The following is a 27339-nucleotide window of genomic DNA, read 5'->3' as shown; positions in this document are numbered from 1 at the left end:
TATTATTAAGCATTATATAAGTCTGTTTCATCATTAGTACTGTCGAATTTGAGCACTAAAACAGTTAATAACATGTTTTTAAGTAGCTCCTCAAAAATGTATAATGTATACAACATTCTATAGTTTACATATTCTACATGTATAAAATTATGCCTAGTTTTTATGAAATGTTATGTTTCCTGATTAGATTTTAAATTGATTATTTTCCGGGCCGTATGACGTAGCTAACTTTTGACGAACTGTCAAATTACGTCAATGTGACGTCAAAAACGCTCTGTAGACGTCTCAATTGCTCAAAGGTTGATTTTTGTAAGAAGGATATACAGATACACTAGTTGGAAAATGACACAAAACTTAGGCTGTGCACAATTAATTTGACGTTTCTGTCATATACGGAATTCTGTAACTAAAAAAATCAATTGCTGTGTAAGGAGAGAGGTTTGTCAATGAAGGTTTCTTTTAAATTACACGTAACAACTAGTTTTTCTTATCACAAAACCACGAAAAAGCTGTTAAACAAACAAATGGTAGTTCTAACCTAATTTTGTCCTACCAACAACGGACGATGACAGTTTCTTAAGTCCCTTAATAGGTGTTTTACAACGTTGCCAAGAGTTTAATAAAAAAATTAGAAGCAATCATGTCGTTAGTTATCAAATTTTTAGATATAGTTTTTCAATACTATTTTAGTCGGACTTAAAATGAGTATTTTCAAAAATAAAAAAAAACGTCAATTAATTTTTCGATTGTTCTGCAAAAAAATTCATGGGAGACCCTCATTGGCTCTGCATAAAACAATGGCAAAAAACAAGAAACAAACGAATATTTGCTCGGTACCATCCATCCTCATTTAGGTACCCTTGAAACAGCCCCCCTCTCGTCTTGAAAAAAACCGCCTTTTTCAATCGGGGTAGGCCATGAATCAATGCAAGGCCGACTTGATGCAGGCCGGTTGCAAATTCGAATGCAATGCGAGACGCACACATGCATTTTACCATCGAGTAGTAGGCTTAGACGGCGCGAATTTACGCATCTTTTTTGTCCCGATTCAATTGTTTTTTTTTTCTTGGCGTGTCAAAAGTGTTCGAGTTTTTAACCTCAATTTTTCGGGGATTTAGCAGTTTTAGTGTCTTTTAGTGAGTTATGGATGTGACTGGGACCCGATCGTTTGTTTTCGTCATCACCATCCAACTGTCAAATTGGGGGTTGATTGAATGGAGGTGATTGGTTCCTGACTGGTTTTTTAGTGGGATTTTCAGTGTTTTTGTGCCACAAAATGATGGAGGCTACGGATCAAGCGGTAAGAGTTTTACTAAGAAAAAAAGTCCGCCATCTTGATTGAAATTTGATTATTCAGGAGATTTGCAAAAAAAAAAGTTGTTAGTAACCTTGACCTAAATTGCAACACTGAAACATCGAACGAAAGTTCATAATCCTAAGAGCAAATATTATTTATAAGTCGCCATAATGTTGATTTTTCCCAGTCAAGGATATTTATTACTCCATTTTGTTAACCGACGGTTATTTTATTACCAACTTGCTTGTTCTTTTGTTTTGTTCAAACTTCAGACCTGTAAGTTATTCAGTCACGTGTCATTTTATTATAATTTCCCCCCCCCCCCCCCCCCCCCACCCTAGTAACCTTTTTGCGTGCGCTCCTGCTTTGATACAAAGTTTTGATTCTTATGTAAAAAAAAATTGTTTTAAACCATCAGTAAAACCAGCAGCTTCTAAAAGTTCTAGTATTTATGGATATTTCAATATATTGATCTGTAAATTACAGGATAATTAGAACCCATTAGTTTCTAAATTTTGTCAAGAAAACACTTTTGACATAAATGCTTTGTTTTTCCCTAAATTTAAAATGTCAAAAATATCACTCACTTATTTTAACTATAATTACACAGCTAGATGGCGATAAACACGGGATTTTTATTAATGAACATTTTTTTGTCACCTGAAGGTCAGTCACGAGCCGCTACTGTTTGAAAATGACTGGAATTTCGGAACGTAATTCTTAATAACTCCAAAATGCCACAAAAAACGTCAGTAGCGTAACACAGATTTTTTTTTATTTATTATAATATCTAAACAACAAGTTTAGTACACTTTTTTGTGCTTTGAGGAATATTTTCCTGAGGAGGCCAAAATGCCCTAATTCAATCTTGTTGAGTATAAAATTTCCTACAACTTCCTCGTCGAACACTTTTTTGATATTTTTCTAAATAATCGTGGAACGTTAAAATTGGTTAGTGTCGTTTAAAGCTTTTTTTGTGCGTTAACACAGTTTTTCGGAAATATCTCCCTGAGAAGACCCTTTAGGGCAAGAGTGCCCTAATGCAATCTGGTAAAGAGTGAAATTCTCTACAACTTTCCCCTTTTACATTTTTTTCATATTTTTCCAAATAACCGAGTTATGCTTGCCTGAACTTAGAGGTTTTGCATTATTTTTTTCATATTTTCAATGAGATTTTATGTTAACCAGTTTTTTTAGTCACGTGACATTTCCCCCATAATTGACATTTTAGTTCTATTTCAATCAGATTTTCTAAGGTCACGTGATTTTTTTCTCGGTCATTTTGATTTTTTTTTAAATATTTCTGTTCCAGTAAAAGTCACCATTTTGACCGTCCTTTGGTGGTCACGTGATTTTTTTCATTTACCCAACTATTTTCATGGGAGTTTTTAGATCACGTGTCACGTTTTTTAAAACTGATCATGTGCTCTTCCATTTAATCGTGAATAACTATCTAATTTGACACATAGGGTATGGACTTTTATATGTCGATGGATAGCCAATGAAATGAGCTTTATAAAAGTATGACAACTTTCAAAAGGCGTCAAAATGGACCATTTTTTCTAGTGCAATGTTTCATTCAATCGTAAATAACTCACTTATTTGTAAGTTAATAGATAACCAATGAAATGGGTTTTCTAAAGATATGACAACACTGGTTGGTAGGTTAAAATGTTGTGCTAGAGGGCGTCAAACTTAACCAATTTTTCTCTCAACCTTGAGAATTTCAAACTTCTGGTGACATTTTAAAGGAATCAAAATCCACTAATGCCATTTTGGTGTTTTTGACCTGCAAACTTGTTCAAGACTCAGAAAACACTTTCAAAGACACTGGTGATATTTGGGTGTTTTTTTGGAAAATTTTGGAAAAAATAAAAAATGTCAGTAGCGTAACAAAGTTTTTTCAGAAAAGAAGAAACGCCACTAAAAAGTGAACTAACCTAATATAACCTGAACACCGGTAGAAATGCATTTTGTAAGTGATTACTTAGATTTTTTTGTAAATATCCACTTATTCTACTCATTTACATTTTAGATATAAAATCGGTAAAAAAATGCGTTTTACATCTTCATAAATCTATACAGACATTTGACAGTTCTGACAGCTGGTTAGTCATCTGACCACACGTTAAATTGACAGTCCAACGCGAAAACTATGACTTGTGACAAAATTCCATTATTAACAGTTACAGGACCGCATTTGACTAAAATCCAACTTGGTGTTTTGAGAGACATTTTTTCCAAAGTTTTTGAAGTACAGTACTTTTAAAAGTTGAGGAACAGGGTCGTACTGTTTAAATTTTTTTTTTGAGGTTACATCAACTTGTTGCAGCTGCGTAAACTCTAATCCAATCCCCAAACAAATGGGCTAGACATTTTCTCTGCTCAAAAAAAAAAAACCGTTTCCCATTTGTTTAAATTATAGTGTATTCCAGTGGTCGAGCACATAAGTGTGTTAGTCAAACAGTTTCTGCGTTTTCAAATCGTTAGTATTTAAACAATACGGCTACGAAGTGGAGTTTCCACTTTGTATATACAGGAAGAGCAAATAGTTGAAGGGTCGTTGAATCAGACGGACGGTCTCGTTTGATGTGCGGCTTTGCTATTTGATGAATCGAGAGGGATGAGTGGTACTGGGTACTGAGTACCTTGAAACGATACCGTCAAAGAGTTGATGGCGGTTCCGGAAATCACTTTTTTTGGGGACAACCAGTATATGGTAGTACTCTAATTGGCCCGGTAATAAATAATGGCCCAACAATTATTAATAATAGATAAATTATATGTGTAGAAACAATCAGGAAGTGTTTGGTGGACAAGAAACCTCAAAGGTCGAATTCTTGCATTCTGACTAGCTTTATAATATGCAATTATTGTGTATTAGTTGTAGTAGTATACAGGGTAATTTTTTTCTAGCCGATCAAAGTTTTAAAACTTGATGAGACAGTTCCTATACTTTAAATTCCATGTAAAACGTAAAAAATTTTAATTACTGCAAGTAATTTTTAGTCAAGGACCGTAATTAACTATTTATTGCAAACGAAAGTCGGTCTGATGATGGTGGCAAAGTTCGAAATTTCATTGATAACTCAATTACGGCTTCAAACGTATTTCCTTGTCAAAATAAATAAACGAATTTATATGAATAATAATAGTAATAACGGTGTTATTTGCCATCTCGCCAGTTATAACGATTATATTTATTTTTGAAATTGAACCGGTTTTCACGATCGTTCCCATTTCGTAATATCAGGGCCGCGACATTTTAATTAGCCCAAGTACCCGACTATTATTATTGTAATTTCGACTTTGTTATTTGTGTGTACTACCAAAAAAAGCCATAATTTTTGAATTTTAAAAACAACAAAAAATGCAATTTTTAGTTGGTTTGTCAGTGAATTAATAACAATGTATTGTTAACCATAAATTTACAATTTTTTTCTTATTAAAACTCGTTTTATAGCACACTGAGCTGATTATACAGTTGATTCACCATTCTTATCAAAATAGAGTCACCCAAAGAGACAGAAAAAATTCAAGGTCTTGATGATGCCATTTTAACCGAAACGCTTCCATGAAACATTATTGCGGTCTTGTTTTGTCCTATCAAGGAGTGTTTATTAATATTTAAAAAAAAAATTTTTTTTTTTAGTTTCAGTTTCATCAGTTTCAAACACACTTAAAGTTTAACTTCAGTTCATCAAAACGGCCGTTAAAGTTAGTTTTTTAATGCAGTTTGTAGGCAAAAATTGTATATTTTGTTGACTTCATGTGATGAATTTTCGTGTATTGTTGTCAAAATGGTGGACGTTATTAAACATTTGAGGTTAGAGCGAGAAAACGCTTAAAAGTCTTCTGTAATGATATTCCAACCAAAAGTTAATTTAATTAACCTAGAGTAGTTCTTTACTTTCTGAGTGTTTCAGTAATACTGCAAAATATTCATCATTTTTTTGCTCCACTGGGGAACGAATTTTTTTGATCACCCTGTAACAAAAACAATGATGTTATGCATGTCGTAGCTAAGTTTGACTGTTTAACCTTCCGCAAGGACTGATACAGAGTGATCATTTTAAATTATATTGCCAAATAATAGAGACAGAAAAGTTATATCTAATTTTATATGCACGTTTTTTTGTGATTTATGACGCAATCACATGACTACACAGCGGTCTCAACTGTCAAATATCGACTCATGGAAATGTAAAGTGTATTTTTTGCTCTTTGAAATGTAACTAAACCGACAAAATGTATTTTATACCTTTATAAAGCTGATTTAGACTGTTTATTTCAAAACCAGCTGTGTCAAATGTCAAACATAAATTCATAGAGCTATAAAAAGTGCAACTGGTCATTTCCTGAAATGTAACTAAACGCCAAAAATGGGTTTTATACGATTATAAAGCTAATTCTAGTAAAAGTCTATACAGTGTGGTCCAAATTGGTGGCAAAATTGATCCAAATTCTTATGGCCGCCTTCAAGATGGCTTACAAAGTTATCATCCATATCTCGGAAACCAATAACGATAGATTTTTTCTAATTACGTCATCGTGTTCTACGTAAAAAAGTGCCTTAATAATAAGTCTTAGTGTCAAAACTCTCTTTGGCTTTGTTAAAGAGTGTTTAAAATGCAGCATCTGACGTTTTCCCAATTTTCCCGAAAACGGAGAAAGATAATTTAATTTGGAAACCGGAAATAAGTTTCACATAAAATTCTCCCTCATTAACCGAACTTTCCCCATTTAACCGACTCTGTAGCTCTTCCCGTTTTTGAGATCCCAATACATGCATCACCAATTTGGACCACACTGTATATTTTGTTTTATAAAGCTAATTCCAAGGCAGTAGTGATGTTATTGTCGACGAAACACTGTCACGTGACTACTTTGGTTAACTGCCAAACTGTCAAATAAGTTAAATGGTCGAATTCTAGCAAAATGAACTTAAAACCTTAAAAAAATTTATATGTATCTGATTGAAAATGTCACTTTTACTCACTAGAGAGTAAAAGTGTCACCAGGAAAAGTGAAATCTCTGACACTTTCTTGACAATTTGACAAACATAATCTTGGTAACAACACCTCCATTTTCATTCAGGTATCCAACATTATCAACATAGTATTTAACTACTGCTTTTTTGTTTCATAAAACTTAACATAAGTCATAGAAAAAATGAAATGCGGAATTTTTGCCCTCTCGAACTTCGTTCGTAAAAGTTGCACTTTCCTGCGTAGTTGCGCAAATAACTAATAACAGTCACGTGACTATTCCGACAGCTGTCAAACTAGTTTAGACCAATTTCTTTCTCCCACTAATCTGTCCAAGGAGAAAAAGGCTACAAATTTTTGTTTTTCACGGAGTTAATCATTGATAGTAGTGCAGTTATGGGGCAGTATTATAATTTTTCAGTTCAATCAACTCTAAAATACATTCTTATTGTTTAATAACCATTTATCAGAATGATTCAGTCAATTTCTACTAATGGGACATTTACTATGCTTTAACAGTTGTTTTGTTATCAATCGTAACAAACTAATTGTTTTTCATGTCGTATTTGGTAGATTAACAGTATATTGACAGCTTCGACTAGAAACCATTACCGTAATGAATTTACTTAAGAGTTTTATTAAATATCAACACTTAATGTGTTACTTTTGACCGAATTAATCAAACTGCGTTGAATTTAAAATGGAAGGAAGTACCCATGGCTACCGTATACGTTGGGTACTGGTCATCAGACCACCATAAATAAATTAAATGACAGCCAACTTAATCTACTCTTCTGTAGCAGTACTACTAGAGCAAAGCGTGGGAAAATCGTACGACTTAGTATATGCAATGTGGAACGGTCGTTTTTCTACATCCATCTTTCCTGTGTTTACTTATTAAAACGGTTCGATTTTTAACCGATCCATGCACATAAGACAACTCATTAGAAGCCACCGTTCTCACCGGACCTAGACCAATTTTTCCTTTAAAATAAGTTGCACGAGATTATGGCACGCCACTGTTTTGACAGCAAATAAATAATCTTAAAACCCCCCGTGGGTGCGTTCTACTTACAAACACCAAAAAAATGCGTTTGTGATTTTATTATATGGTTGCTAATTTAGCTTTAATATTTTAATATTTCTTGTGCATGGAGAAGTTTAGCACTTTGCAAGTTCTGCAATTCAAATTTGTTAAACATACAACAAGACAGCTGTGGCGCAAGCTGCTAAAACTCCTTAATACGCCCTAATAATAAAAGCTGAGAGTTTTAGATTTATTGATTTAGGTAATAACAGCAATTTAGGCATTTTTCTCTCTTTTTTTTTTGTTATAAAATGCCCTGGGGCTGTTCGCGGCTAATCATGCGATCGTACATATATACAGAGTAAATTGGCGGTTTTGTTTTTCGGTTTCGCAAAAAGCCAGTTTTATTGGGAAACCGTTCACCGGAATTTATTCCGCTGGTAAAGTGTTAAAATCGCCGATAATCTAGAGATTTTGATGCAAAATTGGTACTTGAAACGGTTAATGTTGTTTACGTTGTCGACTAAAATTGCTAATGTAGCGCCCTCTATTAGTGAAGTGCATCTGTAAGTTAAAAACTTTTAATTCGGTTTACAAAATTACTTTTGCTACTCTGTATGTCAGATTCTACATTTTTACTTGCTTATAACTTTGGTATCATCCTGTATACTATTATAAGCTACTATACAAAGTGTTAATGAAATTTTATTGAGCTTTATTAACTTTTGCTGTTTTTTTTTTAGTTTTTTTTTAGTAGAGGTTATGAAGACCATTTATAGGGTGTCCGAAAATAACATCAAATTATAAAAAAATTACTTCTTCTCTATTTTCGTTTAATTAACTGTAGCGCCCTTATTTGAACTTTATTCGGTTTCGCTCAAAAACCATTCAAAAGAGCATGAAAAAGTATATAACATGAGCTAAAAAAGCGGCTCCCAACCTCTTCAAGTTTCCGAGATTTTTAAAATCAAAAAAACACTAAACGAACACTTTTCATTTATTTCATACGAAGGCGTAGAAGGGCCATAAACATTTTTCTTCTTAAATTCGTTGGAATTTAGGTAAATTCCGACTTCGAACTCTGAATTTACATTGTCACATTGCAAAAGCTCTTCAAACCGAATTAGACAACATTTTTCAGTTTGGCAACATTGCAAACATTCTTCGAAGCAAATTAGTAAAATTTGTTAACTTCGGCAACAATGCAAACACACTTCAAAGAAATTAGTCGGACTTGTCAGCTTGGTTATATTACAAACACTCTTCGAACCAAAATTGTAGAATTTGTTCGTTTGATAACATTGCAAGGACACTTTTGAAACAAATTACCAAATTTTGTCAGTTAGGCAACATTGCAAACCGTCTTCGATCTAAATTAGGAGAGTTTGTTAATTTGGCAACATTGCAAGCAAACACACTTCAAAGAAATTAGTTGAACTTGTCAGTTTGGACAGATTGGAAACACTCTTCAAACCAAAATTGTAGAATTTGTCAGTTTGATAACATTGCATATACTCTTCAAACCAAATTAGTAAAATTAGTCAGTTTGGCAACATTGCAAACACTCTTTGATCTTAATTAGTAGAATTTGTTAATTTGTCAACATTGCAAAAACCCCCTTCAAACCAAAATAGTAGAATTTGTCAGTTTATGAAGTTGATTTAGACAGTCTTTTAACATTGGACGGTTTATTTAAGCCGTAGTCACGTGACTAAACAGCTGTCACAACTGTCAAATATAGATTTATGAAGATATAACGTTTAACTAGATATTTACTAGAAATGTAAGTAAGCAAAAAAAAATGTTTTATACCTTTATGAAGTTTATTTGGCAATTTTGACATCAATTTGTAGTTTTAGGATATTGCCAGATGACTTAACAGTTGTCACAACTGTCAACCATAGATTCATTAAAGTGTAAAAGGCATTTTTTGACTAAAATTTCTTTGAAGTTCAATTAAACATTCAAAAGGTATTTTATACCTTTAAGAAGTTTGTTTTGACAGTTTTAACGTTAGACTGCTTCTTTAAGCTACAGTCACATGACAACTGTCACAACTGTCAAACTGGATAAATTCATGGTGGTGTAAAGTGCATTTTTTGACTAAAAACTCTTTGTAGTAAACAAAATGTATTTTAAATCTTTATGAAATTTATTTAGACAGTTTTTACATAAAAACAATTATTTAGGATGTGATTATATGACTAACCAGCTTTCACAACTGTCAAACATAGATTTATGAAGATTTAACGTGCAGTTATTAATTAAATACTCACTAGAAATGTAACTAAGCAAAAAAATTGTTTTATACCTTTATGAAGTTTATTTTGACAGTTTTGACATCAATTTGTAGTTTTAGGATATTGCCAGATGACTAAACAGTTGTCACAACTGTCAAACATAGATTCATGAAAATGTAAAGTGCATTTTTTGACTAAAAGTTCAATTAAACATGCAATACCACCAATGGTATGTTTTTATATCTTTAAGAAATTTGTTTTGACAGTTTTAACGTTAGACTGTTTATTTAAGCCACAGTCACATGACTAAATAACTGTCATAACTGGAAAAACTCATTTTATTTTGACGGTAAAGTGTATATCTAAAGCGTGGTCACATGACTAACCAGCTGTCACAATTAGATTCATAAAGGTGTAACGTGCATTTTTTTACTAAATACTCTTTGGAATGTAACTAAGCAGAACAAAATTTATTTTAGACCTTTATGAAGTTTTGACAGTTTTGACAGATGATTAAACAGCTGTTACAATTGTCAAATTTGAAGGGACATGGACATGGAGATGTAAAGTGCATCTTAGAAGTTTAACTAAACATACAAAGTGTATTTTATACCTTTAAAAAGTTTCTTTTTTGACATTTTCAACTTTAGACTGTCTATTTAGTATAGTCACATGACTAAACAGCTGTCATAACTGCACTTAAACTCTTCTAGTCACTGAGATATTAAAGAAAAAACTGTATTTGGGCTACTTTTAAAGAATCTTTATTATCTAGTTTCTCATATGAAAAAATAGCAGTTTTTGACTAATATAATTTACAAAGTGTAGTAATTAACTGATTGAAAGCAGTTTGTTACATTCTTAAAACGTTTAAAATAAGGTCAAACTGTGATTTAACAAATTCAATAACGTCATGAAAATATTGAAATAATCGAGTGTTTTGCATATTCACGCACCTTTTGCATATTTATTTTAAAAAAATTGAAAGTGCCAGAGTCTAGTTTTTCACGCATATTTTTTCTGTATATCGTAGGAGCCCCCGAGGCGTTTATTTAGATTGGCAACAATGCTCCTTTGTCGTAGGTCAGGAACCTTTTATCAAGTCATTCCAATGCCGTTTTTATTTTCTGAATAAACATTACAAGGTTTTTATTATTCTTTATTTACGCCGCGGGGTATACCCGGTTTAATGCGCGTAGGCGACCGTCTACACACACTTACAACCTGGTGAAATCGAACGTCATCACCTTCATGACGATGACGTTTTGTGATCAATTCTCCTCTTTTCATCAACCAGTTATGTGTACTGTCTTTAAGGTCCAAAATTGCTTCAAACAACTACGCCCACTAATGGGATTTCGCTTTTGTAACAGTATTAATGAGAACCGAAATTGAACCTTAGTGATTTTGAGTTTTCAGTGGTTAATTCACAAATTGGTTGTGTATGGGTATAGTATTTTTTTTCTAAATTGACCGCACTGTATATGTGTACACCTTAATTGCCCAAATTGTCAAAAGTTAAAAACTACATTTTCAAGTAGCAAATGTTTAAATTTTTTAAGAAAATATTGTCAAATTTAAAAAAAAAACAATTTTGCACTTATGCGTGTAAGTCAAAAGTCCATTTATAAAAAAAATTATTAAAATAATAAAAAGGAATTTACACTAAAAGTATCAAAGTTTACACAAAAAATTACAAAAGTTAAAAATTACAATTTTCAGAGTCAAAAGCACAAATTTTGGTATAAAACTTGTCTCTACTTTCAAGTTTAAATCGAAATAAAAAAATAAAATAGTGCGAGTTGTTTTGTGGGTTTTTATTTGACTAACTGTCAAATACCACTCTATAAAGCTGCCAAATCCCCTTAAAATCACTGTTACAGTTTATACTGTTGTAACGTGTTGTGACGTGTTTCTGTTTATTTTCAGCATATTTTAATTTGTCATATTTGGAAACTGTCAAAATCTTCTCCATGAAGCTATAAAGTAACGAAACTTTCTTAAAACTATTACAATCTAGTGTCAAAACGATGCCAACTATCAAATACCACCTTATGAAGCTATAAAAGTTAGAAGAAAAATTATTTTAAGCAAATTTTATAGATTTATGAGTTGAATTTTGCCAAGAATGAGAAATCCTTGAAAAGGATTTGCAAAGTATAAGAAAGTAGAATTAAAGCAAAACCTAAACAAATTTAGGGAATTTTAGTGAAATCTGCAACTTTTTTCTTCTGGGGGAAATTATATCATCTGCTGGGTTTGAGGGTGTTGCGGTCGTTCTTAATGTCCAAAATTGCTTCAAACAACTACGCTCAATAATGGAATTTCGCTTTTATAACAGTATTAATGGTAACCGAAATTGGACCTTAGCGATTTTATTATTTTGGTTCAAAATGGTTTTTGGTTGTTTTAGTGGTTTAACGGTTCATTCACAAATTAACCGCACTGTGTACGCATACAGGGTGTGCCACATTAATATACTGCCCTGTTGGGTTCGAGTGTGTTGTTGCGGTTTGGCTCTGCGAGTGGGTTGGGCAGTGTACGTTCCAATCTAGATAACTGAACTGAATTGTAAAGGCAATTTTAATAGAAAAACAACTAAAAAACCGACAAACTAATTTATCTCGCCGCATAACGGAAATATTATGGGCTTTTGCATCGCTTACGCGTCTCGGCCACTTCGTTAGGCCTTATATGGGGCCTTAAGTGGTCAAAGGCCGGAATTTTTTCAAGTCTTTGTTCATTTCGGGCCTCATATGCTGATTACGTTGTGATTGCGGTTTAAGGTCTCGCGACCGTCTCGAGTTTTAAATAAAAAAAACCTTGAAGACGCTTACACAAGGAGATACTAATAAGTGCAAAGAAAACGGGGAAAAAATGCATGTCGAGAAAGAGTTAAGGATGTTCGAACGCAATCAGTTTTATAGCTCTATGATCCAAACAGGCATCTAATTGGTCATCCAATGTATTTTACTAAATTGAATAAGTAGTGAAATGTGGTCAAGGTTACGTGTAATAATTTGAACTTTGTCTACTTTTTTTAAACAGCATGGCATTGTTATTATTAATTGATTAAAATATTCACTTTTATATGTTTTTATTCAAAGGTCGAAAAATTAATAACAAACACCAAAAAAAAAAAAGTTTTAATAGATAGTACAGGGCTAAAGTTGCTAATGAATGGTGGTCATTTAAAAATTTAATTTTGAACAGTGTTGCCGTTTCTGCTATTTGGAGGAACAACTTGCTTTTTTTAGTGTTCTTTGGTGAGTGTCATTGTCGCTTTTATTGATTGATTTTTATGCTGGATGTCTTTTTAAAATAGTAATGTTTTGTCTGGTAAAACTCACATTTTGGCAACGTTGCTATGTATATAAAACTCGCAAATTTACTGTCCAAACTTGTTTTTTTTTTTTAACTATGTCAAATTTCAAATAATTGGTGACAGTATTTGCTTTAAGCGCTTATAACTGCGTTATTTAAAGTGCAGTGAAGACAAAAGATAGTCAAGATTCTGAGGTTTCCAAAAATGTGCCTAAGTACGATTGTAGTTTGTACCGTTTAGCCGCTAGAGGGCATTAAAGTTGACAATATTTTTAGAGCAGTTTTTTTACTTGGACTTGTAGGATAGTTAGATCACTTAAAGGGCTACATTTTGTTATATCTGCTAATTTATTATAAATCTAGTAGTTTCAAGCCGAAAAAAAGTAGTATGTTTGGAAAATTCATTCTGTCATTTTCGAAAAATTACATTATTTTAAAAATTGTTCAAACAACTTCCAAAAGAGGTAGTCCCAGAAAGTGGAAAGTTCAAAAAATTGCCCTTCAAACCTAAAAAAATACAAATTTAAAACTAAAATCTCCAATGTTGGCTGTTTTGTTCTTGAATTCTTTTAAAAAATTACAGTTTGGCTGATTGATGATTATAGCTACAATTACAATTTGTGACATTTTTTTGACAGCCTTTGCTTTGACGTAAACGCTAATTTATGAAGGTAAAAACGTATTATACAGGTAAATCATGTTTGCTGTATTAATAAGCGTTCATTAAACGACATTTTAAAGTGCTAGAAGTCTCTGAAACGACATTTCAAAGTGTCAGAAACCCCTTAACAATTAGCCGCTAGAGGGCATTAAAGTTGACAATTTCTCAACCTTTGTGAGTTAGCGAGGAAGGTGGTTTTGTTAGGTTAGGTTAGATTAAATTAAGTGAACCCTTAAAAGGTCACATTTGGTTATCTTTACACTTTTGTTGTAAACTTAGTGGTTTCATGTCAAAAAACAAGAAAAAGTCGTAAAATTTTTTCAAAAAAATTATACTATTTTAAAAATTGTTCATAAAGCTACCGAAAGCAGTAAAACTAGTGGCAAATGTGAAAACTTGCAAAATAAAAGCAATTATAACACCAAAAACCATAATGTTGACTTTAGTGACGTTTTCCTTAAATTATCAAAAAATGACAATGTGTTTGCAACGTCGCACTAAACAGTAACGTCCGTTATTTTAACTCTTTCAGGGTTATGTAAGCTAAACTGTCCCATTATAAAGCTTTTCCAAACGATTTTAAGACTCTTATCAATTTAACCCTTAATAACTTACTTATATTTAAAGAGTTTAAACCAACCAAGATTGGCTTAAAAGCTTAAAATCTGCCTTTCAAGTCAGTTTTCAGTCCTCGGTCTTGAAAATTGACTTTAACCCACCAAGATTAGACTGAAAGCTTAAAATCTGCCTTTCAAGTCATCTTTCATGGTTTTCAGACTAATTTCAGGAGTCTCCAGACTTGAAAATTAAATTCAAACTCATGAAAGTTGGCTTTAAGGCTTAAAATTCGCCTTTCAAGTCAGTTTTCATAATTTACAGACTAATTTCAAGTTTTCAGTCTTGAAAATTGACTTCAAACCCATGAAAACTAGCTTGAAGGCTTGAAATCGTCCCTCTAAGTCAGTTTTCATGATTTTCAGATTAATTTCAACTCTAGCGTCGTGAAATTTTACTTTAAACCAACCAAGATTGGCTTAAAAGCTTAAAATCTGCCTTTCAAATCAGTTTTCATACTAATTTCAACACTCTGGTCTTAAAAATTGACTTGAAATTCATGATAGTACGTTTGAAGGCTTAAAACCTGCTTTTCATGACAGTGTTCATGGTTTACAGACTAATTTCAAGTTTTCAGTCTTGAAAATTGACTTCAAACCCATGAAAATTAGCTTGAAGGCTTGAAATCGTCCCTTTAAGTCAGTTTTCATGATTTTCTGATTAATTTCAACTCTAGCGTCGTGAAATTTTACTTTAAACCAACCAAGATTGGCTTAAAAGCTTAAAATCTGCCTTTCAAATCAGTTTTCATACTAATTTCAACACTCTGGTCTTAAAAATTGACTTGAAATTCATGATAGTACGCTTGAAGGCTTAAAACCTGCTTTTCATGACATTGTTCATGGTTTACAGACTAATTTCAAGTCTTCGGTCTTGAAAATTCACTTCTTTAAACTTTGGGCAATCCAAAAATATCCCCATTTGACATTGTAGCTTTCACCGTTTGGCTGCTAGAGGGCTCTAAAGGCGCAGATAATTTTTGTTGTTTTGCCCATGATTTTTACTGATATTTCCCAAACTGAACGAAATTTGGTTTTGACATCTTAATTTTGTGTTAGATTTGACTTTTTTTACTAAACTTGTAACTTTTACTGCCTTATTGATGAGTTACAATATTTGGAGACTTGACAAAGGCGTTTGACTGCGCTTAACAATAAAAAGCGCGTGTAAACCAGTACAGTCACCCGACATGTAGTGTGGCCTTGTGTATAAAAAGCGGTGGCGACAAAACACACCGTTGAATAAAAAGCGCATAATAAAATTATAACATCTCAAGGAAAAGAGTGCGTTTGCTTATTTGCATCGCGGCCACGATAAAAATATCAATGAGAGAGGTTTCCGATTGCTTTATGCGCTGGTTCAGCGCCTGACAAAGACTGTTGCCTGAATAAATCCAGCCTGAAGCTAGCCGCTCATAGGTGCCTAGAAGAAAAAAAAAGAAGAAGAAGAAGACAAAAGCTCCAACTAATGACCTCCTATCTCTTAGCAATCTTTAATATTGTCTCGAATGATCGATGAATCAGTCAATCGCAACAATCGAGATTTCCATAGTTCCAACACCTACAAAATGGCGCACCTTGTACTTATAGTCATTGAACCCGAAGCATAATTATATTTTAAAATAGCGCGAGTTATTTTCTGCACAACACTACCAGTTGTTGAATAATTCTCCGCTTTTTCTCCCTCTCTTTTTTCTATCTCCATCACGCTCCCACTTGTAACGAAACTTTTTCGTTTCGATAATTTTAATTGCGTTTTTAAATGTCAAATGTCAAGTTTGAAACGGTGCGTAAACGCTGTAATACAGAGTGGCCACGCAAACAACCGTTAAAATTTGTTCAAATCGATAGGATAATTGAAAATAAAGAAGGTGGAACTGTGTCAATGCTTCACGATGACATAATCGATATCGATAGTTTTAATAACGTTGAAAACCACAGAAATGTTGATTAAAATATTCTAGAATATACATAGTGAACCAATGAATGTGTTCTAAATTCATCAGGAGCCCAATTAGGAATAATAAAAAAAATGTCCATTGCAATAATTATTAAAATCATATAGTACACCACTGTTTTGAAAAAATCTACAGAGAGTTCTTCCACGAACATAGCTCACCATGATATATCGACTCTTTATTATGTTTTTCCCTCTCTGTTCCACTGACTGGTAATCTGCATTTCAGATTATCGATTTTTATCCGCGATAAACTATCGATCAAATCTCGGACAGGGACGTCGCTATTGTCGTGTTATGGACTAGAGCGAGACAACCTGTATATACACGCCCAGCTGATCAAATTGCATTAAAACGTTTCCTATTTTGAGATGAGAGTGATATATTGATTGGTATTGGTATGGTGTGGTAATGGTTGTCTGTGGGTGGTTCTTCTTTGAATATACAGGGTGATTGAATATTGAACACACCTTTTTTTTGCTTATTTTATCTAATTTAAGGCCCTTTGGTGTTAATGTGCCATTGGAGCCTTTCTGGAGCAAAATTGACAATTTTGCCAAAAAAATACATTTTTCCAATTTTTGAAAGGTATGTTGTAAATACTTCACCCTGTAGCTTTACTAAAGAAAATTTCAAAATTAACAGATAAACTGAATCCGTTAAAAAAATTGTACAAAATTATACATTTTTTTAGAAAAATTGTAACATAAAATCTGATCAACACGTAAATAAATTGTTCACTCATTATAAATATTATTATCGATTTCATTTTTAATTGACAAAAGTGAATAAATGCACTTTCGTTAATGGCAGGAAAAATAGTTTTTAATGTGTTTTTAACTGATTGGTTAGTTTTGTAATAACGTGATTTTTTTAACTTATTGAATTTATTTTTTTGAAAGAAAAATACAGAAAAGGTTGTACAAAAGTGTCTTTAAGCTGCATTTTTACTGGCTTTGATGACAACTAAATGCGAACTTTTTTAATAAAATAAATTAAAAAACACAATTCAATTATTTTGGTCTTTTTAAGACTATTAAATACAGGATATTGAAATTAGATTCACGAAAAATGACTTAAAGACCAACTTTCCAAGTTTTTTTAATTTGCTTTTCATTTTCTTACAACTCTGGACCATTTTTAGAGCTTTAAAACTGCTTTCAGCTTGAAAATCGAGTTTCAAGGCTCTCTTCAGAAATTTTTTGACATAGCAGACTTAAAAAACAATTTTTACACTTTCCATAGGCTTAAAAATGCCTTTTTAAGCTTTGTCACTATTAAATTGACTTCAGTGTTAAAAATTCGAGCATTTGTTAAAAATCTAGATTATTTTTAGTGCTTTAAGGCTCTTTTTAGTCTGAAAAATCGAGTTTCAAGGCTCTCTTCACCAAGTTTTTGACATAGCAGAAGTAAAAAACAATTTTTACACTTTCCATAGGCTTAAAAATGCCTTTTTAAGCTTTGTCACTATTAAATTGACTTCAGTGTTAAAAATTCGAGCATTTGTTAAAAATCTAGATTATTTTTAGTGCTTTAAGGCTCTTTTCAGTCTGAAAAATCGAGTTTCAAGGCTCTCTTCACCAAGTTTTTGACATAGCAGAAGTACAAAACAATTTTTACACTTTCCATAGGCTTAAAAATGCCTTTTTAAGCTTTGTCACTATTAAATTGACTTTAGTGTTAAAAATTCGAGCATTTATTAAAAATCTAGACTATTTTTAGTGCTTTAAGGCTCTTTTCAGTCTGAAAAATCGAGTTTCAAGGCTCTCTTCACCAAGTTTTTGACATAGCAGAAGTAAAAAACAATTTTTACACTTTCCATAGGCTTAAAAATGTCTTTTTAAGCTTTGTCACTATTAAATTGACTTTAGTGTTAAAAATCTAGATTATTTTTAGTGCTTTAAGGCTCTTTTCGGTCTTAAAATACTTAGTTTTAAGATTCTTCAGGATCTTCACAAAGCTTTTCACTTATCAGGCCTACAAGCCCAGTTTGTACACTGTCCATAGTCTTGAAAATGTCATTTCAAGCTTCTTCACTGTTAAATTGACTTCTACACTCATCGGAGCAAAAATTTGGAGCATTTCTAAGAAATTCGGACTGTTTTTGGTGCTTCAGACTGAAAAATTGAGTTTAAAACAGTCAAAGTTTCTTCAGTGATGAAAATAAGAATAAATGCTACGATATTAGTCTTGAACTGTAATTTTTAGAATTGAATTAGTCCGAAAATTTAATTTGGACTGTTATCAGAGTTTAATTGAAATCTAGACTTGTTTTAATCCAGAAAATTGTGATGTACACCAATTAAAGTCCTGAAAATAGACTTTTGGACTCTCTTTACTTCTAGTAAAGACTTTTAGACTATTTTTCTATTTTATTATTGATTGTTTTTAGTGCTTGAAATCCAGTCTCCAGTCTAAAAAAACGAATTTTAAAACTATTCCAAGTTTTTAGACTATTCAGTACAAACTTGGACTCTCACGAGTTTTGAATAATCAGTTTTACACTACTTAGAGTGTGAAAAATTTAATGCCACTAAAAATTAGTTAAATTTTTTTTTTTACTATTTTTAGTGTCAAAAATTAACTCGTAAAACCTCTCAGATGACCAGATTTTTATCCTTTTGAACTATTTTAAAGTAAAAAATACCAAAAGCGACACTTTTGTCAATTTTGAATAATATCCAGTGAGCGTAGAAAATAGAGTGGGAAAATTAAAATCAACCCCTTATATCGACGTCTCTAACCAATTTTGACGAATGTCATTCACATCACAAAGTATTTGGTCTAGATTTGATGAAAAAAAAAAGATTTTTTAAACTGAAATTTGGAAATCTGTGTCTTTCTTAGGAAAATTACATAATGCATGTGAACTTATTATTTTAATGGGTGAATTATTGACATAAAACTGGACCACCTTGTATACTAATTAGTAAAGATGTCTTACAAAGTACAACGTTGCCATCTCTACTCTATATAGTACAATTTACATGCAATCAATGCACATAGATATTGTAAAGATCATCATTTCGGTTCATGAATGGATCGCATTACACTACTGATATAGTTGGTGCGCAATTCGGAATTTGGAACGATCATGACCTTAGTTATCGCGGTTTAAAGCAAGACTGTCCCAAAAACAAGATTTTGCCAATGCAAAGGTCAGTACAGTTTGAGATGACGTTGCTTGTTGTGGTATGAGGTTTTTTTCCTTAAATGAAGATATTTTAATGAAACTAGAACAGCGGTCTAATTGGGCTTCGAATATTTCGTTCTAATGAGAATAAAATTATAATTATTAGTAGGAAAGAAACTAGGATTTTTACGATAATTATGCGAGAGGACAAAAATTCCTTCGAAGAAATCCGCCATAGCCGCTCTACTGAAAAAGGAAACGTCGTAATCATTCTAAGATATCCGATACATACACCAGGCACTTATAAAATGTTCTCGGAACCAATTATAAAAATATTAAAATTTCTTCCTTTTGAAGAAACCAAAGCGGAATTTTCCTTTATTATAACAAACCAGGAAAAGCGTCACTGCCAGCCAGACTGGGACAATAAAAAAATTAACTAGAACACTTACAACTGCAACACAACACAATATTTTTTACGCAACAACCTAAGGAGAAAGAGAGAGACAGACGTAGCGAGATTAAATGCTATTTTTAAGCCAGCAAACAACATTTTCAAAGTAGAGATAGGTTATGGTTTTACAGTCGGCCAGCTGAAAAACCAGACTCGAGCCGTAGCGACTTAAGTCGAAAGCGCGCCTGACCCGTCCCGGGTTAATATACTTTGAAAAAGGCTCCGAGTTTAAAATAAATAAAAACAAAGTAAAAAAATTCCCCTCTCCCCGATTCATCCACCCGCCCCGCGGGCGTCCATGGTTTGCTTTTGCTGTTGTTACAGTGGCGCACGTGTGTTATCTTAATTCGTTCCAACCAATTTATGGATAATGAATGAAAAACTTAAACCTACAGAAGTTGTGCTCCTCTATTCAGTGTATTGTGTCTGATAATGGTTTTCAATAAAGCCGAAACGTAATGCAAACCGCATTTGTGGTTTTTGATACACTCGATTATAGATTTAACTGCTACTGGAATTAGATTAGTGATTCATATAACTGGTTTAATGTAAAGTGTTTTAATAAACAGTATACAGGGTTAGCCACTCAAACCGTTCATTAAAAGTTTATCAGGATCAAATATTAATAGAAATTTGAAATTTTGGAAGTAAGATAAATTTGATGAGTGCTTGAACACCCTGTATATTTTTGTATAGTCCTATCGATTTTAAATATTTTTTATGTATCATAAACCTATACCTATCTGCAACGGTTTTCGAAATATTGACGTTTGAAAATTTTTGGAGTGTCATACCTCCTAATCTCAATAAGATAGAGCAAAACGGCTTGCATGTTCTTATCTTCACTTTTTGTGATCTATTGCGTGATCATATTTTTGACACAAATATTACTAAATGATAGATCTCAAAAAGTTAAGATAAGAACATGCAAGTCGTTTTGCTCTATCTCATTCTGGTTAGGAGTTAAGACGCTTGAAAACCTGAAAGTGTCATTTTTCAAACGTCAATATCTCGAAAAGCGTTGTAGATAGATATAGGTTATGATGAAAAATATTTGAAATCGATAGAACTATTCAGAAATACAATAATATACAGGGTGTTCCAATTAAAATAAGTAAGTTGACATCAACCTCATCAAATTTCTTATAATTCGAAAATTTCAAATTTTTATTAATATTGGATCTTAATAAACTATATATAAGCGGTTTGGGTGGCTAACCCTGTATAACAAAAACGTCCACACGTGCAATATTTGCGTAAATCAAATCAAATTTGTAAAGTGGGATTGGTAAAAAAAAAACAGCAAGCTAAGCCTCTTTTTTAACCAATCACAAACTATTACCCACTGTCACGTGACTTTCAAATTGAAGCTAATTGTCAAAGTCACGCGATTCTAACGGTTTTTAAGTCAAATATTGAACCATTTCTGCTCGATTCTTGTTTTTTGTTAATTCACAAATTTGTCACTTTAACAAAAAAGCTCTTAAAGTCAGCGTCAGTCTTTAACACATTTTGTTTGATTTTTCTGTTTGGTCACGTGACCGTCAAAACAAATATTTTAACCTAAAATATGGTCACTTCCATCAGACTGTTAAAAACAATCACGTGATCCTCAGAATTTTAACATTAAATATGCCACGTGACTGCAACGATGCTATTAACCGTAAAATGAGTTAAGAAACTTCCATTTAAATCTTGAATAAAACTACCACGTAAACGTTTGTAAGTGAATTTTAAAAACAATCACGTGACCTTCAGGAATTCCTTTCAAACGCAAAAATGGTCACGTGATCGTCAGAACAACATTTTAACCTTAAATATAGTCATGTGACTGCAAGGATGCTATTTTAATCGTAAGAAGAGTCACCCGACTTTTAACTATTCCATCAAACTCTTGAAAATAGTCACGTGACCTTTGTAAATTAATTTGAGAGTTGAAAACATTCACGTAACTTTCAGAAATTTGTTTCTATCGTAAAAATTATCATGTAACCTGCAGAAGAATATTTTGATACTGCAAGGACGCCGTTAACCGTCAAAAGAGTGAAGTGACCTGGGAATTTGACGGTTGATAATAGTCACGTGACCTACGTAACTAAATTTGAAAACAGTCACGTGAATTATAGCAATTCTAGTGATGGGCTATTATGAATGATATAATCGCTATTTCGATTATGGTATAATGATCGATCATTCGATTATTATAACTGAGCAATCAAATAATAAAAAATGTTGTTCTTTTCTAACAGTTTGCGACAATTCTGATTGACTTAATGACATAAGGACGACACATGACGTATATACTGAAAATTATGTTCCTTTCAGAACATTCCACCAAAGGGATGTTTTTCACTAATTTCAGCCAGGAAGACGGTGTTTTGACACTTTTAGTTGGTTTTTCAAGTCTCAACCAGCAACCCTCAAGACTTATATAAATAAAATATTTTTTTTTACTTTTGACCATTTTGAGCGACTGTGTCAACAAGGTCACATGACTGATGTAAAATATTTACACTCACTAGTATTAATGTCCAATTCAGAACTACAAAAATATTGCTATATCTAAAACATAATAGTAAGTCCACGTGTGCAGCATTTGCATTAATTTTTTGCTCACTAGGTAGTTTGTGATTGGTCAAAAAAAGTAGCTTTCAGCTTACTCTTACTGTGCAGAAAAGTAACGCAAATACTATGAAAGTTATTCAAAAGTGAATCTTTATACAGAGTGTCCCAGACATTATTGTATCAATTAATACAGAGTGATAGAACATTTACATTTTTGACAAACTTCTGTACTAGTATGAGTTCCTAACAACAAATTTAAGTGTTTACACATATTTTGTTGCTATTTTTCTATGTTTATTAGTCATAGGGAGGTTTTAATAAATCGCTTAATCCTTTAGTAAATAACGTGATGCGATTGTTCGCAAAGTATAAATAAACTGGAATAGTCGTCGTTGTCAAAATTGCAATACGTGGATATTGCATCAGGTATTAATCGTACTGAAAATGGAATCAATCGGGGTCAGATCTGGGCCAGGAGGAGGCCTCGTGAATTTTTCACAAGGTTATTGAAACGAGTGAAGTTTTTTCGTTGCTAAGTCGTACTGGAGAAATCAAAATGGCGACGGGTCACCCGGCACGCCAATAGAACAAACGCGATTTATCAGTTTAATGGCCTAAAAGTCGCGTTCCACATTAAAACGTAATTTTTATTATCTGAATGTAAACAAACTCGAAAATTTCTTATTGGTACCCGATAAAAATTTTATCTAAACATTTAAAAATAGCAGCGTTCGTTTCTGCATGGCGACAAAAACGAAAACTTTTTCGAGTGTTCTTTTCCATCACGATTGCATATTATCAAGACGAGCCTATAAATATCATCATGGGAAAATTCTAGTGTTTTATGAGATTATTATGATCGCCGGCTGAATTGTACAGTTAGACGAATCGATTGAATACGGTCCATACAAGGCAAAAAACAGTATAATACACGTACCCGAACCATAAAAATCACCTTTAATTGCATTTTTCCAATTGCTCCCTTTAAAGTCTTATAAAACCTCATTAAAATACCAACAGAAACTTTTTTGCGTTCGCACAGAAATTTATATAGGCAATAACAAGCACCCGACAAGATTTGCTGTCGATGCTCCCATCCTTTTTCCACTCACACAACCAGACGTCAGCCGGACAAGGACGGACGAACTGGACAAGTACAACTTATGTCACTCGCCAGCGTTAATATGACGATTTCTATTCTATGGAACGAATTAAGCATGTACAATTAGTACATTCTTAATTTCTTTTCCTGTTTTCCAGATATTTATGTCTTTATTATTTTATTTCTTTGAAAACCGGCTCTTGTAGTGTTTTACCCGATTGGAGCAAAATCTGGTTGACTCGGAGGCCAAATGATAAACCACACTTATCTCTAAAAGTTTATTTTGGATTTATTTGGTAGTGTGCACAATGTGTTTTATATTATGATTTAAATCGGCTTAGGGTGAAGAGAAAAGTGAGGTTAGGTTAGGTTAGGTACTTAAATTATTTATATAGGAAACTTAGCATAGTAGGTCTTGTAGAATTGTTTACCAAACTTAGTTTGTCGAAGGGTTAAAAACCACCAAGACAGGCCGGAAATTTTATTATTTCTAAGAGCTTATTCACGACGAAATTATCCATGATTTTTTAAAATTTTTATGCCAACATTTTTTTAATTTTCAGAAAATGTTACCTTACCCTTTCCAGGCCACCCTGTATTAACAAAGTGAGACAAATAACTGACATTTTCAGAATCTATAGACAAAGAAGTGTGTTGTATTAGGGACCCAAATTTTGTCACGATCGGATCATCAGGAATGGAGCTATCTGGTTTATTAGGAGCGTGTAAAATGTGAACATTTTTACGTTTTCGGAAATCGACTAAAATTAACAAATTGAGAAAACAGAAAGTCTTAAAATTGATAGTAAAAAGTATGTTTTTACTTAAGTTTCGACGTGTTCGGTTCATCAGGCAGACCACTGATCATGGCATTTTTTTTATGGTTTGGAGCTATTTCAAACATACGCCCTGTCTAAACTAAAAGTTTCAGGATATACAGACCGAAGTGTGTTGTATTACTTTGACGACCTCTATCGGCAAAACGGTTCAACTTAGCCCTGCCTGGTCAACATCACGTGATGGCCCCATTCATTAGCTTTCGTTTGTCATAAGGTGTGTTTTGACAGAACGTTTCAAATAAACGAGTTATAGACGAATTTTTTGGAAAAATGCACAAAATTTTGACTCAAACTTGTGATTTGTGAGTCTACTATAATAGCAGCAGTCATATTGGATTTTGCTCAATCAAAGTGACCTTTTTTGCTCATTTTCTCGAATCTGGCGTCCATTTTGCTCTATGTAGCACGGTTTCGGAGATGACCTTGGAATTATGGCAATTTTGACAGTTGTTAGAACGTGGCACTCTTAATAAACAACATTTTGACAAATGACAGTTTACGTCTTATTTTTAACGTTAACCTAAAGCTATACAGGCGGTCAAAGACAATTTTCAAAATTCAAAAATTTTACGAAAAAATGTGTCCCCCTGTAAAAAATGTCAGAAATTCAATTTTTAATTTTTCAAGATAAAACGGTGCATAGTACAGCTAAATGTCATATTTAGAAAATGTTTCTTCCCATCGGGATGTGTACGAGGTAAAAATTCACACCCTTAACTCAAATCGTTTTCGAGGTATTTAAAAAAATATCCGAAAAAAAATTAATCAACTTTGACGCACTCTGGCGGCTAAACGATACAACTTAGTCCAGTCAACGTCACGTGATAGCCCCATTCAGTAGCTTTCTCTTGTCATACAGTGTGTCTTGACAGAATGTTTCAAATAAGCAAGTTATGGACGAATTTTGTACAAAAATGTATCTAAAAATGAGTTTTCTGAGACTGTTCACGTGGGTTACTAGATAACCGCCACCATTTTGGTATTATTCAATTAACGGCAAATTTTGACTTTGGGAACATGATTCTGCTGTCAAAATGACACAAAACGAAAATAATTGTTTTTGTAATATTAAAATTACAAATAAAACTACACAAAATCAATAAATTCAAATTGCAACTGGGAAAAAATTGAGGAAACGTCAAAAAAATCAATGGCGTCGCGTGTCACGTGACACCGGTTGGTTTTGATCAGACCCATTGTCAAATTACGAAAGTGGAGTTATTTCATTTCCATCTCGCTCAGTTCACAAGTAATAGAAAAAGAACGACAAAAATTACGTCACTGTCACTAACCCTGGGACGGACTTTATATAAGAGACACTCTGTATTTATTTTGTTGACTTAGTCTCAACAACACACATGAAATAATTCTGAAGTTGTGCACAATGTATCCTACATTATGGTCGCGATATCACCATTCAAAAACAAGTACAATAAAAAGTGAGGTTATCACCACAGCTGTGTTCGATTGCAAAAGTTGCGTATTAGAAAATATCATGAAAACATAACCGTTACGTAACTGAGAATAAATTATTGTGATTGGATTGGGTTTCGACCATTAACTAGGTGTCATCCGCATGCATGCGCACGTTTAATTATTATTATTATACCGTGTGTATTGCGTTGGGGGGCACAAAATATGATAAATGTAAGATTCTAATCTAACGTAGCTAATTGGCCTTCGTCGAGTGGCGACCATATTGAAAACGGCTTTAATGAATCTGCGCCAATCAACGCGCAGCCACCCATACAAGAAAACTGCATTTCAATGTTTAAATATGCATTTTATCAATAGTTTTGATTCGAATTGACCCAAATTCGATATAACAACTAATTATTTAAATACCACTTGAGCGAATAAATAATCATTTTATGTGAACCGGCGCGGATTAGGCGAAGTCGAAAAGTATCTTAGTCATAAGTATCAATTTTGCGTAAATCTGAAACGAAATAAAAGCAAGAAATATTTATATTATATCCCGTCAATTATTAAAATTATAAATATCATGGGATATTTTATTAATTTGTTAGTGGTGCTCTGGATTCGGTTGTTTTCGGGTCGCATTTTCGTTCGGAAGTGGTGTGGTGTTGCGCAACTCCGTCGCGACTACCCGATTTCAAGTCGAGTGATTTTTTCGATTTAAAAGTGTCGATCAGTGATTACGTTATGATGTGATTTAATGGATTATTTGTGATTGGCTTACCGTGTTACACAGTAGGCTAGATTTTGCTATCTCTAATTCAACAGTTAGTTTTAGTGCATTATGGGATTATACCTTGAATGTACACGGTGTATATTTTTTCTATTAATTCTCAATTTATTTAATTGTGTGTTGTTTCTTTGTTTTGCTAATTGTTCTAGTTAAAGTGTTAACTTAGTGATTTTAAGACTGAAATTTTTATTCTACATTTAAAACAAAATAAAGTAATCAAGAAAAAAATTATTCTACTAAAAACCCATAAACGAAAAAATCTACTATTATACTAAAACTTTAAAGTGTAATGTAGCCATTAGTTTATTCACAAATTGTGGCATATTTAATCCTAAATCGTCTATATTTTTTTCTGGCTGTTCTATTTATTAAAGCTATAATTTCTTCTTAAAAACTGAGAAATAAATTTCTCTTCGACATAATGTTAAGAGACTGTGTATTCTACTTTTTATTCTACGTGCAGTTTCACTATTCTACAACAAATCTTCAAGGTCAAAATCTACTGATAAAACACACCTGTTGTATTGGTTGTTATCTTATTCTAACCTAACCTAAAAAGGTCTACTGAAATCTACTGAATAAATTACTCTACAAAGCAGTTAGTCTTACTTTTCCAGAATGTGGTAAGGTTTTTTAAGTTGAAATTCAAGAGTTTTAGAAAATGGTAAGGTGTAGTTAACCATACATACCTCACCATGGTTAAAGGCGAGGTTAACCAAGATGTAAATTTTCAATTTGCAATTTTCCAAATTTTGTATGTTGACATTTCAGGCTGGAGAGCAAAACAGTCACGTGACTTGACTAATACAAATTTTAAATTGAATTTACTAAAAATTGAAATTTAAATATTTCAAACCCACATTTTCACGGTCACGTGATCTTAAAAATTCACTTTGCACTTTCCAAATTTTTTAAGTTCAAGAAT

At 32.7% G+C, this 27339-nt stretch overlaps 1 protein-coding gene across 9 annotated transcripts in view; it reads left to right on the top strand.

Annotated features, from left to right (window-relative positions):
• dati (zinc finger protein datilografo) overlaps positions 1-27339 on the top strand; it is a 150109-nt gene that overhangs the window by 68997 nt on the left and 53773 nt on the right. The window contains exon 1 of one of the 9 annotated variants that reach the window (XM_081974620.1): positions 26197-26416. The exons of the other annotated variants lie outside the window; for them this stretch is intronic. The gene's annotated coding sequence lies outside the window, so the exon portion shown is untranslated. Of the gene's footprint in view, positions 1-26196; positions 26417-27339 lie in introns of those variants that run through there. 9 annotated transcript variants of the gene reach the window in all.

Source organism: Ips typographus, linkage group LG3, assembly GCF_016097725.1.
Source record: "Ips typographus isolate SLU linkage group LG3, UJ_Ityp_2.0, whole genome shotgun sequence".
NCBI classification, from domain to species: Eukaryota; Metazoa; Arthropoda; class Insecta; order Coleoptera; family Curculionidae; genus Ips; species Ips typographus.
This window is presented reverse-complemented; position numbering and strand designations above follow the sequence as displayed.